The sequence below is a fragment of the Pinus tabuliformis genome, chromosome 2_2 (assembly GCF_031772625.1).
Source record: "Pinus tabuliformis cultivar Carrire ecotype Pingquan chromosome 2_2, CPIR1, whole genome shotgun sequence".
NCBI lineage: Eukaryota > Viridiplantae > Streptophyta > Pinopsida > Pinales > Pinaceae > Pinus > Pinus tabuliformis.
Genome location: NC_142300.1, coordinates 1,215,145,367 through 1,215,165,721, shown reverse-complemented (window position 1 = coordinate 1,215,165,721; position 20,355 = coordinate 1,215,145,367).

Sequence of the window (20,355 nt, the reverse complement as noted above, 5' to 3'; positions counted from 1 at the left end):
TTGGTGAAGGCGACTCCTTTCCACTAAGCTCCATCATCTTGTTGCATTTTCAACAGTTCCAACCCCACCGACCCCCAAATAGAATGACGCATTGTTTTTTTTGGATCGGTTGTAACCGTCAACGGTGAATCATTTGGCGGTTATATCATATGTAATGCAATCAATTATATATAGTGTCCAACGTTTTAGAACCAAATGGGAGGCGGGCCAGCCCCACCGGGCCGGGCGGGTTTAAGTCCCATCGGTTCCACTATATGTGTTATATATGGTGTGGTGTGGTTGGTGGGTTTGGTGCCCCACCAACCAACCTTGATATATGTTATATATATTACTATAATGTTGGCAGGGGTGGCAACGTGTCATCCTTATTTTAATATTTTTTTGTTTTCTTATAAAACAATAATTCAAATTCTCCCACCAAAAAATAAGGGTCATTGTAAAAATTAAGTATGCAACAAATTCGACTTTTCCGGTGGCCGAATTCTGTGCATCGGGTCGTTGCCAAATTATTGCCTCATTAAGACTGCCACTTGGCCAAAAGTTTGACCAACTATAATTTGAGCATACAAACTTGGATTTGAGTGTCATTCACACCGTTGGAGTCTGGACAACGGACACTACAATCAACTAAGGTTAATCTACTAGATGCATCTGACCTCTTAAGGTTCAGTTACTTCCAGAACAACGACGAAGGAATTCATGAGGTGTGTAGCTATAACGTGTTGTTAACAGAATTAGTGATGCGGGTGCAACGAGCTCGCTATGAAGATTTTGTAGTTTCACTTCCATACGATGACTTTGATTTTTGAGCTATTTTCAAGGCCACTTGTATTCTTGGATCCTCTCGGATCAGAGAGCAAGGGAACGATGTTAGCGTGGAGGATACCAACAACATGGTTTCAATAGCAGTAATTGAGTAGATAATTTTCAGAGAAATTCGTCACAAAAATTATAGCTTTCTGAGAGAAGGAAGGAGCCGAAAGTACTCTGCAAGAGGGATGCTGATTCAACTAGTGCGAATTGCTAGTTTATATAGTGCGAGTTTCCGAAGGCTCAATTTTATTGCCAATTGCTAGGTCGATTCCTTGGAGGTAGTGCGAGTGGGTTCTTGGAGTTGTTGGAGGTAGGGAAATTTACTAGATTGATTTTCCGGAGGTAGTGCCAGCTTCAGGAAGAGTCAGTGCACATTTTCAGTGGCCATTGCGAGTTGCTAGAGGAAGTGCAAGTTGCACAAAGTGGGCTAAGTTAGTTTGTAGAGATTTTCCAGTTCGATTTGGCTAATAGAAGTGAAGGAAAAATATTGCCGAAGCTTTGCCAATAAGAGGCAAGAGATTTATGTAATCCTTGATTTGCTGAAGGATAATAAAACCCTCATCTACATAACTAGTTTTCCCCACATTGACGTTTTTTATAGGGACAATTTGTCCAAAAATATCGGTGTCTATTATTTTGTGTGTGCGATATTTTCTCAGTTCCTGTGATTTAACTTTGGTGAAGTTACATTATTTTATTAATCAGTTGCAGAAGAAAAATAATATTTTAAATATAGGTGAATAATAACTAGATTAACTACAACCATTTTAAGAATATCATAATTGCTTTACTCATATATTGCCACAAGCTTATCTCAATTGAATCTTATAACTAGATGATGAGCCCCAAAAATGGACAATTATTTGGGCTCATTCAACCTCCTAAGTTGACTTAATCCACCATTCTCATTGGTTTATTGCATGTTTTTGATTATTTTTATGTTAATAGAGTGAATTTGGTTAGTCATTATGCCAACAAGTCTAATGGGTGCTTTGTGTAGCCTTTTTGGTCCACTTGGAGACAAAATTGAAGGTCTTAATGAGCACTTGGCAGCCAAATTCGTGGGAGAACAAGCTAGAGGATTTGTAGGAAGGTGTCCCCCTCATTTATGGGCCCTTACCTCGAATTCTCCACCATCAGCTTGGAGTTCAAAGGCCACCAAATCAATGAGCACAAGGGCAGCCAAGCAAGTCAAGTAGGACTGCTGTTAACTACAAGTCTTGGGCAGCCAAGTCCCTAAATTTTAGGAGGACTGTTGGGTCCTCAAATTGTATAAATAAGAAGGCTTAGGGCCTCATTTTGGTTAGCCAGTGTAGCCAGTGGATGTTAGCTAGTTAGCCAGTAGATAGTAGCTAGTGGTTAATCATTTTGTAGCCAATAGTTAGCTAGTTTGTAGTTCGATTTTTATGCAATAGATTAGCTTTGCTTTCAGCTCATTTTCAAGTCCTTCTTGTGGACAGTTTTGATGTAACTCTTCATTTCTTGATCAATAAAGATGAATCCAGCTTTGCACCAGCTCTAAATCTCTCTTTGGAGGCTGTAGCTCTTGGGGTTGGGCCCATCTCAAGCGCCCAATACCTCCTTTGATTATCTTTATGTGTTTTTGCTGCATTCTTAGAATAAAATCTGCTATTTTGTTTTGTTATTTAGTTTGTTTTTTTTGATGAGTAAAATAGCTTTTCATGCTCAGATTTAGTTGATAGGTTGTTAACAGAAAAAGCTTCAAGAAAAGGGCCAACAAACATCTGTGGTTTCACCTCTCCCTCAGTGGGATCAGGAGCTGTGACTAGGATGACTTTGCTGCCCACAAAAACACTGACTTTGCTTTGCCATGCAATCATTAGTGTTTGGTTTTCATTTGCAGAAGTTGGTTACATGTTCAGATCTTTGAATGCTTCATTTCATAGTTAATATACATGGTTTCCTTGCAAATAAAGCTGCTGTCCATTCTTGTTACTGTTAGCTAGATCATATTAGGGTAGCATAACTAGATCTTTGTTTTCTTGCATGTCTTTGTTTGTTCAGTTTGAAAAACCACTTGCAGAGTACCTATTACCCTTCCTTACCTGCACATACTCCATCCAACCTACCTGTTTCATCCTTCACTCAGAACCCTTACCTTACATTTACCTCATTCGCTTACTTTGCCATGATTCTCATCTTCTTGTACAACATCGTTTCATCCATCCTTGAACAAATCCAATCGCTCCTTAGCCTCATCCACCAAGTCCTAGGCCTCTTCACACCCCTATTTCACCTCCATACTCATTCCTCCATCTTTTTCCCTCCATCCATGCTCCAAAATCCCATTTCGAAACATCCTGTAGAAGAATTACAGAACATCCTGTAGAAATCCTGAACATCCTGTAGAACCCCTGCAGACTTCCTGTAGAAGCTCATAAACACAGTTTCTTGGCAGCCAAACTTTGTGAGACTCTCTGGAAGGGTGCTAGGGACCCTTTAGACCCTCTCTGAACCTTACCAACCTTTCCCAAGCGCTTCTCCTCCTTGATCCACCTCTGCACAGTGAAAAGCTAGTTAGAAGCACATGCATGATAATTTCAACAACTTAAGCAAAAATACAAAAAGATGTTTTCTTCAGATAGTGATAACTTAGACACATGTATTTTACCTTCATAGAAGTAATGGCATCTCTTTCAGTAGTTTGCATGCTCTCCTTTGCGTCAGTAGGACTAGCTGGTAGAATTAGGGTTTGCTAGGGTTTGCGTTTCTTTTTGGCTTTCAGTTTCTTTTGCAATTAGATTAGCTTCCTTCGAGTTAGCTTTCATCCATCAATTAAAAAGCTTCTTCTAAGAGCTCATAGAAGTTGGCTTAAGCTCCTAGTGGACTTGTACCAGCTGACCAAGTGACAGCTGCGGCAAGAGCTAGTACTTGTGCATACATCACCGTCGCTTCCAAGTTTGTTACGAACTACTGGGTTGATAAAATTAAAGAAGGGAGTTCCAGGAGTTGTAGCATTATTGCTACAATACTGGAGCCCACCACTAAGCATGAAATTAAATCTTATAATTAACCTTGAACTTTGATGTTTAATTGATTTTTTTTAATATATATTTAATAAATTATAAGATATTGAAACTTGAAAAATTATAAGAATGAAAATAATTTAATCATTATTTAACATCTAATTTTTAAATCACCGGTTAAAATAAATCTTAACTTGTAGTTGTTTTCCACCTCATCTTATTAATTTTAACTTTTATCGTTCACTTAATTATATTAACTAAGTATCCCATGAGGTGTAGATTAGTTGGTTTGCGTGGGGTTTAGTTCCCGCCATGTCATAGGTTCAAACCTCGTGGGGAGGGGTCGATGATGGAAACCGCTTTTAGGAGATTAAACTTTGCAAAAGGCGTCCAAGCTTAACCGAGCCTCATACAATTCTAGTGATAAGCAATGAGCATCCCATTGTGATTTGATCGTTACTTCTTCCATCTAACAAATAAGTTAGTCCCAACCTAAGCTCAATTTACACACCATACAAAACAAAAAATTATAATTATATTGACAAAGTGCTACTACAATTGATCATTAATTATGAATACATAGGTTACAAAGGTTCTTTTGTTTAAAATGCATTATAAACATGGATTATGTTGGCATACTATTTATGGAGTTAATACCTTGAATTAACCTAGACATATTGCCTTCATCCCCGATCTTCTCTTAACAGTGCTGCAAATGAAAGAAAGTATTCACATAGTGGTGCAGATGGCAAAGAACTCAAACTTGAAATCTGATTACAACGACTTACTTTTATAGATTAGACGACCAATGAATAATAGTGTCCAATGTCTTGTTTTGGGTGTAGAAAAAGATAACGAACATCTTCTAGAAGAAGAAACGAGATGAGGCTCTCATTAAGGTTTACAATCTCTTCTTAGTATCACTAACTCGAGAGACTAAATGCTCTTACATTTGCTTCAAAGAGATGAACGTATATCCATCAACGTATATTTATCATAATCTCAAATTTATTAAACATTAAATGTTTAAATATTTTGAAATAAAATAAGTAAATTTTATATAAATGAGAAAAATAAAAATAACAAACATAAAATGAAAGACACTAAAAAGAAAATAACTATAATTTTTTTTAACAATGTAGAAGCAGAGTCCTTTGTCAAAGACTCTGCTTCCTTTGTTGAGGAGCTCAAGGGCATGAAGCTTGACCCTAGAGACATTCTTGTTAGTTTTGATGTTGTCTCCCTTTACACTTGCATCCCTATAAGGGAGGCAATGGAGGTGATCAACCGCCTAACAGATCCCGACACTGCGCGGTTAGTTGAGATCTATCTCACTTCCACTTTCTTCAGTTTTGAAGGAGAGTTCTTTGAACAGACCTGTGGCGTTGCCATGGGCTCACCCCTGTCCCCTGTTGTTGCTAATCTCTTTATGGAAGATTTTGAATCCAAAGCTCTGGCCTCAGCCCGACTCCTTCCTAAACTTTGGAAAAGATTTGTAGATGACACTAATGTCATTTGGTCTCATGGCCAAGAAGAGTTAGATCTCTTCTTCAATCATCTCAACAGTCAATCCTCAGCCATTAAGTTCACCAAGGAACATGAAGTCAATGGTTGCCTCCCTTTGCTTGATATTCTTATTTCTAAGAATATTGACGGTTCCCTCTCTTACCAAGTGTTTCGAAAGAAAACACATACGAAGCAGTATCTTCATGCCAGTTCCCATCATTTCTTGGCTCAAAAGTTGGGCGTTCTCAACACCATCGCTCCTCGTGCCCTAAGGATCTCGGATGAAAAGAGTTTTGAGAAAGAGAAATCCCATCTCCTTAATGTCTTTGTTGAGAATGGTTATAGTAGGCACCTTGGTCAAAAAGCTTTCCTTAAAGCTTCCAGAAATTCGATGGTTAAAAAAGAACCCAAAGAACGAATTCCAGGAGTCCATCTTCCTTTTGTTCAAGGGACCACTGATAAGATTGCGAAGATTCTTAGGAAACATAATATTCCCTCGACCTTTAGACCCCTTAACACCATTCGTAAATCCCTCTGCTCAGTAAAGGATCCTATCAACCCTATGGATATGAAAGGTGTCTATATTATTCCTTGTTCCTGTGGAACCCCCTACATTGGTGAGACTGGTCGCTCTATTAATCAAAGGATTAATGAGCACGTAGCGGACCTTAGACATAGGAGAACCAAATCTTCCGCATTAGCAAAGCATGTGGAAAGAACCAATCATCAAGTCTGTATTGAGGAGGCCAATGTCATTGCTAGAGTTGCGCAGTTCCATCACCGAAAATTTAGGGAAGCCATTGAGATTGAAAGAAGACCTACCAATCTCAATAGAGACGGCGGTTGGAAGATTAGTGGTTGCTGGATTCCTGCCCTCTCTTCCTAATCGTGTCTTTCCTTCCTCTCCCCTCCCTGTATTCATAATGGGTCTAAATAATTCCCCCACCCCGCTTTTTTACCCTTACCCTGCTTTCTTGAACCTTATTCCTTTGATCCTCTTAATAATATCACCCTTATTTATCTATTTTCCAATGATATGTTTACAACTTTACCAATAAATTCATATTAATGGGTTACCCTTCATTTAAATTATACTATAATAATACATTAAATCCTTACAATCACTAATTTTCCTAAAACTATTAATAATTGAATAATACTATTACTAGAATATAACAATAACTAATATCATTAATTTTGGTTAATGTTACTAATAATATACATTAAATATTAATATAGATATTACCTTTTCTTAACTAATCCAAATGATTTAGTATAACAATAATTATTATTATCCTAGATCTAGTAATACTTATTCCCATTAAATAACTTCGATATTAAATTTATACTAATTGGTTACACATACCATCATTAATAAGATTAATAATATAACATCATTATAAGAATATTATAACATTAATTATTATTAGTTTAATTAACACCTAATTCTTTCGATTAATAACTTTGGTTAACTAATTATTGAATATTATCTAATATAAAATTAAATTCTAACAATTTTTTAATATTGGTTAGAATTTTTATTTATTTATTTATTTATAAAAATTAAATAAGATACTTTTTAACATAATAATATTATTTTAATTAAATATAGCTGTTGGCCCGGTCCAGTCTAATATAGCTGTTTTTTCAGTCAATCTTAGCCGTTGGTAAGTATGATCTTCCTATTTAAGATATAGCCATGATATTCTTCAACTTGTCATGACGATAAACACTATCATGTGATTTTTGCCAAAATATTTTTTCCTCATAAAATGTACAAGGATTTTAAATTTTAAGGCGGTTCATAACCTAACCAATACCAAGCACTAAACATCCTTTAATTTGAAACTACATTGTAATTAAATTTCATAATTTAATATGTAAAAATATGTTAAATAATATTTTATTTATTTTATGTTTATTTTGGAATAAGGTTTCCATAATTTTAGTTTAAGCTGGATGGTAGAGATTTAAGTTTTAAAGAACATTTTAGAATATTACTAGTAATATACAAATCAATCAGAGGTTGACATTTATTTCCAATGTATGCCCTTTGTTTTTTTAATTAAATTGATTAATTAAAAAAATGCCATATGAACAAATATCATAAGAAATGAGTTACCTTAATGATAAGCCATGGTAATGACCCATGGTATTGTAACAAAGTCTATTTATAGATTAAGAATCTCCATAGTAAAGTGGGAGCCATGATAATGACCCATGGTATTGTAACAACATTTATTTATAGATTAAGAATCTCCATAGTAAAGTGGGGTAAATCTCTATGAATAAGAATCTTGTTCGATGTTTACTAAAATTTATGTGTTTAACTTATATATTAATTCTTTTAATAATAATAATAATAATAATATAAAATGAAGTTATATTTAGTTAGTTTAATGGACTTTTAGTTTGAACAATTTGAGATGTATTATGAAGTGTTTCAATGTTTATTATGGATTGATGTCCACTAACATATACCAACTACTTTATTTATATAACTACATTAATTTACTAGCAAATATCCCTAAAGGTGCAAAGATACACCAAAGGAATTGAACATGCCTATGATGTTATTGCAAAAATGTTGCAACAAAGGAAAGATAACAACCTAAAGGGTGGAGGATGGAGGGGAGGAAATGTGCTCAGGCTTGGTAGTCTCATGATGTTACTGCAGAAATGTTGCAGCAAAGGAAAGATAACAACCTAAAGGGTGGAGGATGGAGGGGAGGAAATGTGCCCAGGCTTGTAGTCTCACACTTGTGCCGATGCCTGTGACAAATGTTGCTCGAACCAGCTGGCTAAATCATTTTTTTCAATCATACCAATATGTCAAAATCTTAAATACATATTATATCCAAGCTATAACATGCAATGTAATGATGAGAAACATTATCATAGGTTTTTTCCAATCATACCAATATGTCAAAATATTATATACATATTATATCCAAGCTATAACATGCAAGGTAATGAGGAGAAACATTATCATAGGTCCTTGCGTGACTAAAGTTGTGTTTTGATAATGAGATTAAATAAAGAGTATCTCCTTAGAGTGACCTTCAAATTCCATGATATTCTGCAATCAACATAAAGAAGGGGGCTTGTTTTAGAATTTTAGCTATCTTTTTTTAAAAATTTTAAATTAATTTGGAGCCATTAACTCCACTTTTAAATTTAAATTTAAATTTTGTCTAGCAAAGATTTGTTGGAATTGCAAATTTATGTGGTGTAGTTTACACAATCCAAGTGTCCAAGTAAACTTTCAAGGCATTGTATCCATTTATGCATTCAAAAATACAGTTTTAAAAATGAAACGTTACACATGCTACATGCATATACAGAACTAACATAGATCCATTTTAAAGAGGATTAAATTTCTGGAGGTGCATACTTTTTTTCAAGTTTTGCACTCTAAAAGAGGTTCCATAGACTATCTTTAGCCTTGTGGAGGTTAAAATCTTCTTTCTTTCTTTCTCATCTTTCCAAAAGTAATTATGGTTGAGCATAATTTAAGGTGGGACTTTATCATAATTAGTTAAAGCAGTTTTGTGTGGGAGTTATCTTAAGAATCCCCAAAGCCACAATTTCTATAAGAACTTGACCAAAAATTTAGATATTTTCTATTATATAAAAAAATTGGTTGAAAAAAATCAAAATTAAGCTCATTTATTTTTTCAATCAAACATTTTATATCATTCTACATAAAAAAATACCTTAAATCCCTAAAGGAAATGTTTTAAAATACATAATTTAATGTAAATCTTATCATATTTATTAATATGCTAGCGTCAAGAATAGCATGCCGAAAATGGCTCGTTGAAATCAAATTTAATTTAAGGTATTATAAGTATCATGGATTTTGAAAATGAAACTCCATAACCACATCCTAAAAATGAATATATTTAGTTTTTATTTATGGTATATAAATAATATTAGACTGCACATTACACTTATTATAATCAATCTATGTAAACCCTTGCACTTTTCCTAGTTCCAAGATAAAGATAATTCATTATATTTTAATAAAATAAGAACTCTTTACTTGTAATTTTTTTTTTTTTTTTTTTTATGACTTCAATAATTAATGGCATGAGCCTCCTTATTTATATTTTATTTTCAATGTCATATTATAGTGATGCATATTTATTTCTTAGTAATTTAAATATGTAATATAATTGTAAAAAGCAAGTTTTTATTAATATAAATATTTAAACGTAATTTTTTTGGTTAAAAGTGAATTTGATTAATTGGAAACTTTTTATAAATAACTTAAAAAGTAATTATATTTAAAAAACAAAATAATTATAATATATTTTTAAAATCTGAGCCTATAACTCTTTCTTCTCTGTTTAGAGAAACAAAACAACCTGAAAGCTCAGAATCACACCTGTTCCCCGTCTATGAGCCTCTCCAAAGCTAGTATACCAGGCACCCTACACCAGATCTCAGTGGAAAAAGGAAGCTCCCTGAAACACATAATTTCCATCTTGAATCACAAAGAGAGTGGAATATTGACAATCTGAGTATTACTCAGATATGGAAAATGATAGACCTAATGTTTACTGAATATAAACTTATGTTCCTTAAAGGGAAGAATGAAATAGAAGCTTGTAAGTCTATCATTCAGTGTTTCACTGGAACCTTATTAAGATGGTGGGAAACAGAGTCATCACCAGCATTAGTAATAAAAATGGAAAATGAAATCTTGAAGGATGAAGGGGGAGATATCATCCATAATGCTGACGGTGACCCACAAAGCAACATGATTGGGGCATTAACCTCATTCATTTTAGAACATTGGTGTGGAGGAGAAATTGAACTTGCAAATAAGCATGAGATGATTCTCATGAACATTAAATGCAGAAAAATGTCCCAATATGAAGACTTTCATAGGGATTGGATTCAAAGAATATATGAGGTCAAAGATAGTAAAAACATCTTATGGAAACAAGTCTACTTAGCAGCTCTGCCTTGAAAATTTGTTGATTATCTCAGACAACAAGATGTTTTTCAAATTCCTTTTGAATCCTTTACTTGGGGAGAAATATACAATATCATAACCAGAGTTCTGGTAGGATTATGCACAAGCATGAAAGTAAATAAATCACTACAAAAATTGTCAAAACTACCAGATAGTAAATCCATCTGTAGTAGATATGGCCTATCTATAAATGACCCCATAATAAGAAGAAGAAAAGCCAGAAAGAAGACCAAGAAACTAAGAAGACAAGGGCACAAAGAATATCCACAAAAGAAAAGAAAAGGAACCAGGAAAGGGTACTATAAGTATGTCCCAAAGACACATTATTATGAACCCAAGGATATTCATCTACAAACATAGAAAAAGGATCAACGGAATAAACTGACTTGTTGGCTCTGTGGTAAACCAGGACACACTTCAAATCACTTCCCCCTGGTAGATGAATTTAAGAAAAACAGAGGAAAGAAATATTTCGAAGCAACAAAGAAGAAGAGATCCGTAAAAGTAGAAAGCATGGTGTCAATCACGTGTTACAAATGTGGTTCTAAAAATCACAAGTCTGAAAATTGCCCCAATTCCTCACATAGAGAACAAATACAACAACAAAAAATCTGCTCAACTTTAGAATCCTCTGAATATTCTTCCTCAGAATCCTCTGACGAAGAACTGAATATGCACATGAATGAATGCAATTGTACTGATTCAGAAAACTGCCAATGTGAATCAAGTACTGAATCAGAAATCTCTTCTGATGAATACTTTGTCACTAAACCAAAAGAAAAGGTTCTCATGGCACAAACCATAGATGATGTAGAGAACATTAGAAGAAGGAGAACTGAAAGAAAAGTTACTTGAAACTTTTTTGAGTAACATGCACAAAAACCAGGGAAGCAGTAGTAAAAGTGCTTCAAGAATTGAATTCAAGGCATTATTCATTAATGCCTCTTTTAAAAGAAATACAATAGCCTTCCAAAGAAGCCAACAACTTTCTAAGGCTAGATCCTTAACAATAGGATAAGTTTGTCAAGAGATTCATCATCTTAAGAAATAAATCGTCTCCCTAAAAACAAAGGTCTCTAAGTTGGAGAAAGGAAAAGCACCTGAAGAAGAAAATGATGAATATCTTACCAACCCGGATGTTGAAATATTTGAAGGAAAGAGGGATGACTTTATGGATTTAAGAGATATGAGAATCATGACGATCCAATATCAACAACATAATGTTATGTTTGATATCTGTATAAATGGCGAAATGTTTTCCCTAAAGACACTTACTGACTCAAGAGAAGATGTCAATATACTAAATTCAAAGATAATACCTGCAAAATACTGGGTAAAGTCCTTCAGACAGGTAATTGGGTTAGGGAACAAAGACTTATTGTATGAAGTTCCTCAGGCTTCTATTTGCTTCAAATAACATTGTATAAAGCTAAAATTTGTTGTTGCTGACATTCCTATTGATTGCATCTTAGGAAATGTATTTTTGGCTGTTGTAGAGCCACATGGATCAGCCAGACTGAAAAATGGGAAGGATGGCTGCTTTATATCCATACCAAGTTCAAATGATAAGTTGCAAACAATCAAGCTACCTTTTATTTCTACTCCAAGGGTATCCACTATGGTACAAGCAATGCAAAAAATAGAGAAAGCCAAAAATAAACTAGAAGAGCTCAAAGAGCTAAAGACTACCATGAATATCAGAGACTATCTTCAGACTCCTATAATCAAGCAAAGGATCTCAAACTTGAGATCACAAATAGAAAAAGAATGATGTGCCGAAGAACCAAACGCTTTCTGTCATAGGAAACAACATTATGTGGAGTTACCATATAAGGAAGAATATGAAGGAAACCTTGCAAGAGTGGAGCAATTCCCATGAACAAAGAATACAAAGATCTCTGTCAAAAGGAAATTGCAAGCCTGTTAGAAACAAGACTAATCAGAGAATCCAAAAGTCCTTAGAACTTCTATGGCTTTTATGCCAATAAGCATTCAGAATAGTTAAGGGGAGTTCCAAGATTAGTCATAAACTACAAACCTTTAAACACTGTTCTTTTAGATGATACTTACCCTATTCCCCATAAAGGGAATCTCCTATTAAGGATTGCAGGGGCTAAATTATTTTCCAAATTTAATATGAAATCAGGTTTCTGGCAAGTGGCAATCTGAGAATCTGATAAATTTAAAACAAATTTCATTGTCCTAGCAGGACACTATGAATGGAATGTGATGCCTTTTGGGCTAAAGCATGCTCCTTCCAAATTCCAAAAGGTCATGGACACGATTTTTAAACCATATTTTGATTGGTTATTGGTATATATTGATGATGTTCTTATATTCTCTAAAAATGTCCATGAACACTTCAAGCATGTTCAAAAATTTGTACAACTGGTAAAAAATAATGGGTTGGTTCTCAGCAAGAAAAATATTGAACTCTTTTAGAAAAGTATCAAATTCTTAGGCCACACAATCAAAGATGGGAAGATCACTCTGCAAAAGCATGCTCTAGAATTTGCTGATAAATTTCCAGATATTATCGCTGACAAAACTCAGCTGCAGATATTTTTGGGATGCTTGAACTATGTGAGCAGTTTTTATAAAGATTGTGCCAAAGATAGAATATTACTTAATCAGAGGTTACAAAAACATCCACAACCATGGTCTCAAGCACACACAAAAGCCATCAAAAGAATAAAAAATAAGGTAAAAACTCTCCCTATTCTTCATATTGTTGATGAAAATTCTTTCAAAATTGTTGAAACAGACGCCAATGATGTGGGGTGGGGAGGAATTCTAAAGTAGAAGAAGGAAGGAGAAGAACAAGTTGTCTAGTTCGTCTCAGGAACCTGAAGCCCATCTGAGAATAACTCTTATAATATAGAAAAGGAAGTCAAAGTAGCATGGAATTGCATAGACAAATTTTATGTCCACCTAATCCATAAGAAGTTTATTTTAAGGATTGATGCCTCTGCACTAAAAAAGGTCCTCAATAAAGACATAAAGAAACCTGGAGAAGCTAAGTTTGCAAGGTGGCACGCTCTATTTGCAAATTTCGACTTTGAAGTCAAACACATTAAAGGAGAAAAGAATTGTTTACCTGACTTCTTGAGTAGAGAATACCTCAGTCAGAGAGATAATGTCATGGTGATAGTGACAGAATGGGATCCTCCCATCATACATAAATACTAAGAAGCATCCCTGAAACACAAAGTTGGGAAGAATACTGTACAAGGTGGAAACCTACATGGCAGCTATGAAATACAAAGATACTAGATGCAAATCTACAATCTCATACATACATACAACATCTAGTACCACAAAGAAAGATATCCACTAAAGGCAACAAGTGGATACATGACATGGTGTATCAATGGAGTATGTTAGTTGCTCATTTCGCTGAAGAATCCCTAAGAAAAGATTTTTAGGATATCAATGTAATCTGGACAGAAGGAAGCAATAAAAAAGGAGTCTTCAATAAATTTCTTGCTATTAATCGAACCAGATGGCCAAGTTGGTATGATATGACTGGAATGTGGCCACAAGGTGATCCAACCATTCTCTTTCCAGATACTATTTATAATTTCACAGACTACAAAAAACTATGGTGGGACATTATGAATGTAGACGGAAAGGATGAAACTCATTACACCAGAGTAAAATTTGGAGCTACATGGACTACACAAAGACAGAGACAGTGTGAATGGCTTCAACAATGGTGGGCTGATTTTGGTATTAACAAAACAACTATGGACCCCCTCTTCTTCCAAACAGATTTCCAACTAGAATGTAATGATTGTGGATTCTTAACTGAGTGTTGGCACACTCCTTGTAAGACTATTGGGGATTTAAATAATTACCTAGATAGTCAAATTCTTGGTTACTTTATGAAAAGACACCATGAATGGTTAGTCATGACCAAGATAAAACACCAAATTGTTCTAAGGAAGCCAATGATTGTACGAAGGATATATACAAAGGCTTGGGACTCATGTAGATATTCCAAGATAAGATTTCCAGGGACCACACCTTTGGGAGACTAATGAAGGTTCTCGTGGGCTTGTCCTAAAAAGCATCCACTATGTAATAATGATGTCTAGTCACAGGACTGTACGTGACCAATTTTCTCGTGGGCTTTACTGTTTAAAAGTCTCCACTATGTAAATATCTTATCTTTCTACAGTTTAAAGAAATAAACAGTGTAAAGTTTTCCGTGGGATTTGTTCAAATCATCCACTGTGTAAACCAATACGAAGATCCTTTTCCAGTCACGAGACTCGAAGCACTTCTCCGAATTTTGGTGGGATTTGACCCACATCTCAATGACTGATGGAGGATAGTACCAAATATGTTTGCTAGATTGTCGAATGCTGGTCTCCTCAATCTCCTATATAAGGAGAGAGAGTAGAGTGTGAGTGTGAGTTTTGGGTTTTTAGTCTGAGAAGAAAGTTCTTTCTTTCATCTCCTTCTAGTTCAGATCTGAGAAGCCTACGCATCAGAGTGAGAACTCTGGTGAGAACCTAAAGTGGCCAGATTCTTAGGATTGAAGTCTATCAAGTGTGTTTTAGAGATTGAAGTTCTGAGATAGAGTCTGTGAAAGGCCAGGAAGCCTTCAGATAGCTTCTTTGTTGCCAGGTCGCAACATCTGATAAAATCCTAAGCAGTCTATCTCTAGTAAAGAGCTATACAATCTCTCTGAAATAATTGTAAGCAAAATATTCATAAATAATATGAGTATCCATTTCTGAGTTGGACTTTCATCTGAGTACTTTCCTATTTTTCCGCCTATGTTATATTGTATGTTGAGGTAGTATCTATGAGACAAGAGGTTCGCCGGAGGTTCACCAAGGTTTGAGTAACACCACACTATTCCGTTAAAGGCAGGAGGCCGTGTGAAGGACGCTAGAGTGTGAAAGATCAAAGGTTCGTGTACGGGTTTGTGTAAAGGTTCATGTATTGGTCACAGAAGAATAGCCTTAACAATAGCAAGCTTCGTGTTTGAAGCCCCTGCAACAAATTGGTATCAGAGCCAGTGACGTCTGGTTCATTGCTGTTAGTACTCAAAATCTATAAGTCTATAAAATGGATGGTTCTAGAAGATCAGTATCTTTCAGAGAGCTTGAAGCTGAAGAAAATCCATTAAGAGATATGTTTGCATCATCATCTAAAAGGGTTATAAATTTTGCAAAACTTGAATATTTAGAGAGTCAACCTTCACCTAAGTGGTGTTTTCCTAGCATCTCCTCTACAGAAGTATATGTTGATCTATCTATGTTCCATCTTAAAGTTGTAACTAGAATATCTATCAAAGAGAGTATTAGTCAGATACAAGAAAACTCCAATTTTGTACAAACAATTTCTCTGCTTGATACTAAAAAACTTCAGAATGAAGCCAAATGGTTGGGAACCAAATATCTACACTTGGGATGTATAAGAATAGGGATAAATCCCCTAGTCCATAGAGGGATGAATACTTATGTTCTTGCCACAGTTAGAGATTTGACACATAATAAGTATTCAGATTCATTAATAGGCGAAATGGTCGCTCCATTATCTAATGGACCAATCTACTTTGATTGTTATCCAAACTTTTATATCTATACCTTTGATGAACACATCAAAGATATTTTGTAGCTCCAAATCCAAACGATAGGGTTTGATATGAAGAAGAACAGAAACAACATAGCCATCCAAAATCGTGGTTGTTTTAAACATACCAATACCCTCTATCCTGCTGTCCTCCATGCTCCCAGTAAAGAATCAAAATCCAGTGTGGTTGTTCTAACAGATGCCCAAAATCAAAAGATAGAACACCAAATTATCAAATGGGAAGACTTAAGTTTCCTAGAACATTGGGTTGTAGATAATCCAAAACCCCCTACAACGCAAAAAATCACTTCTGCTGAGATAAAAGAAGGACCATCATCTGTTGTAGTGTCTTTTCCTAGAAGATCCACCATAGATCGCAGAAGAATTGATTTAGCCTACAAAGCTTCATCTATGTACATAGATCCACAATATATTGATACTGCCAGTTCCCATCCACCATCTGTAAATTGCCAGCATATGGATTTATTTGAATATGCCCAGATTGTAAACTTTGCCTCTCTGCAAGTTATGTGTCCAAACTGTAATCAGAAAGTAAATCTCAGTAGTCTTGCCGACTTTGTTATACATCAGAACCATCACCCCAGAATGGGAGAATCCCCACCGACAACTTCTGTAACTCCTTGTCCTAATCCGAAATGTTCTGATATTCCATTCCCACATGATTTTGATCATGTGATGATGATTCATGAACTTCCTTCCTTGGAAAATGAAGATCCCCGCCTTAAAGAAATGTTCAGCAAAATGTGTCCCTCTGGTATGCCTCGATACGGTCTAGGATATCTAGAACAACTAGATGACCTGATCCCTCAGTCCAGATTTAATAATTTTGTGCCTCCTGATTGTAAGAAGCCTTCAAAACCAGAAATGCACAAATTCTTCTTAGTTATGGAAGGATGTAAAAATCATATGATTGATAATCAGTGGATAAAAAATATGCTAAATTGGGATCTATATACCCATCCTGACGCTGAAAGTTTTGACTTTAGTACTTCATATCCTGAAAAGATCAAACTATCATATGAATTGAAGACATCCATGAAAAAGGCAAACATTTGGTTATCCTTTTATGAATGGAAAAGAAATTTTTTGACTTTAGTACTTCATATCCTGAAAAGATCAAACTATCATATGAATCGAAGACATCCATGAAAAAGGCAAACATTTGGTTATCCTTTTATGAATGGAAAAGAAAATTGGAAAGCACAGATGTACATATGGTAGATGTTGAATCATCTTCAACAAAACATGCCTGGACTGCTATGGATGGTAGCAAAATTGAAACTCCTACTACAAATGAAAACAAGTTATTTAATTGATGTCATAGTTTTTCCATCACTTGAATGCTAACATTGTTAATAATTTTGTTATTATGCCCACCAATTTCCTAGGGATTTGAGATTATTCCAATTCTAATAAGTTCATAAGTTCTTCATTATTATTTATAACATCCATTTATATATAAGCAAATTTTATTTATCAAAATAGACCATTATTTTTAATAAATTAAAAAAAATAGATTCGTGGTTCCCCACCCACCAATTCCCTAGAGATTTGAGATTATTCCAATTCTAATAAGTTCCTCCAGGATAAGTTCCTCGTTATTATTTATAACATTCATTTATATAAAAAAAAAAATTCTATTTAGCAAAAATGGTCCATTTTACAATAAGATGTGTAATCCATTTTTTTGTTAAGTTAAAATTAACCCATGTCAAAACAACAAAGAAACAAATGTCAAATGGAAATGAAAAAAAGTAGACAATGCCTAACATAACCATAACTTGACAATTTAAAAAAAACACTCTATAATGTAAAAATTAATTAAATGTAATTTTTAATTTATTTATTTAAAAAAATATGATTTTTTTTTTCAAATTCAATTGCTACAAAAAAAAATAACATATTATAACTCTTAATACACTATCGTTATAATGTAATTTTTAGACAATTTATATTCAAAAACTAAATTAAAATAAAATTATAAATTACATAACGAATTATATTTTAATATACCATTTATAAAATAATTTAAGAATTATTTTTTTAATATACAATTTACTTATTAAAATGTATTCTACCTAAAGTAGTTGTATGTGGATTATATATAAAATAGTTGTATGAGAATGAATAGAAGGTGCAACTACCCATCACCATTTCATGGAAAGCTCATAAATCAATTTAGAGTTAGATTGATCATTATATATATATATATCTATACCCAATTTATTGTTGAAGTATATTTATTGAATTATTTTTTACCCAACCATTACTGTTGTACCGAAAACAATGGAATATATTTTTTTACTAACATTTACTTATTGTATTATATTTTACCTAAAAATTATTGTTGACCGATAACAATGAAATATATTTTTTACTAGCATTTACTTATTGTATTATATTTTACCAAAAAATTATTGTATATGAATGCAGGGAAGGCGCACCTACCAATCACCCCATCATGAGAAAACACTCTATTCAAGTCAGAGTTGATTGATAGCAATGGAATATATTTTTAACTTTGGGAGTAAGCATCCATCACTTCAAGGAACATACTCCAAACTTTTCATGTGCTCGGGAATCCCATAAAGCTCTTCTTAACCAATTTAGATCTCGTAGCTGCGCCAAGAGTTTGGAGCCACATCTAGTATTTAAAGTTATTTTATGTTCATGGATTCTATTAAGTTAAATGGTTGGGTCATTTTCACATTTTAAGTTTAAAATGTATGGCAAGTTATTTTGCAAATTGACAATTTTTAAGTTGAATGAACTAAGTTTGTAATTGTGTTTAAGGAAGAAGGTAAAATTAATAAAATAAAGGCAAGTTATTGTGCACATTGATAATTTTTAAGTTGAATAAAATAAGTTGGTAATTGTGTTTAAGGAATAGGTGCCATTAATAATGGCAAGTTATTATGCATATTGACCATTTTTTAGTTGAATGAACTAAGTTTGTAATTGTGTTTAAGGAAGAGGTGCAATTAATAAAATAAAGTGGTTATTATTAATTTATATTTATTTTTAGATTTTTAAATAATAAAAATTTTATATTTTGATTTTATTGAATATATTTAAATTTTTTAAAAAAATTGAGATTAAAATATATTTATTATTATTATTATTTTTTTTGATTTTAAGTAGTTTGTTCAATTAAATATAAATAGTGATTATTATTATGTTACAGGTTGTGTAATTAAAAATTTGAATTAGAAAACACTTAATTTTATTTGTTATATTTATTATGAAAATCTTGACAAATATTATTTTTATTGATTATTCTATGCTTTTATATTCATTATAAAGATCAAAGTTACTAAAAACTTTACTTAAATATTGGAAGAAGTTGTGACATGCCTCTAATTCTATCTTAGATATAATGTCTCACTATCCCAATATTCATGTAAATAGGAAGAGACACATCAACTCTACCAATTTTCACTAGAGGGGTATTCATTGTGGAATCTCTCATAAACTATAGAACATGTCTAAATTCATTATAATGCGTTATTCTTCTTTTGTCAATCTCATTGATAACAATTAGATTGTATTATAAGGGTTGTAGCCAAACTAACTAGTTGTGTTATACAAAAAAAAAAAAACTACCCACAATTATCGAACAAAAATAGGCCTAACCAAGTCCAAAACAATCTATGTTGGCTTGAACATCAAAATACCAAAGTAGTTTTGATAACTAAACTATCTTACAAACTAAAACACTAAAAACACTATATGAAACACATTAAAATTTAAATATAAAACTAATTTTTTTTATAAAATATAGAACATGTGGTACTCATTGTGGAACCTCTCATAAAATATAGAACATGTCCAGATTCATTATGTTGTGTTATTCTTCTTTTGTCAATCTCATTGATATAATTAGATTGTATTATAAGTGGTAGTAGCCAAACTAACTAGCTGTGTTATATAATTTTTTTAAAAAACTACACACAATCATTGAACAAAATAGGCCTAACCAAGTCCAAAACAATTTATGTTGGTTTGAACATCAAAATACCAAGCAGTTTTGATAAGTAAACTATCTTACAAACTAAAACACTAAAACACTATATGAAACACATTAAAATTTAAATCTAAAACTAAAAATTCTATCCATGAAGGATAGCATAATTTAGATACACATATATAAAGCATCATCCAAAGTTGGCATTTATTCATCTTTCTTATCCTTGGCATTGGACACTTCAAAATGTTTTTACGCTTACATTACAGATGCTAGTGTCACACAAACCCCATTATCTTTAGTAGAAAACTCCCTCATAAACAAATTACTTACAAAGACCAAAGGTGAAGGGAATGGGAGATGCAATGAAACCTGAGGCAAGTTAAGATAGACTGTGATCCTAAGCACTAGAGACTTCAAAGAGCTAACTTGCAAATCCATTTCTGAGTGAGACCTACAAGAGTTCTATATAAAAGCTTGGAATTATTTCTTAG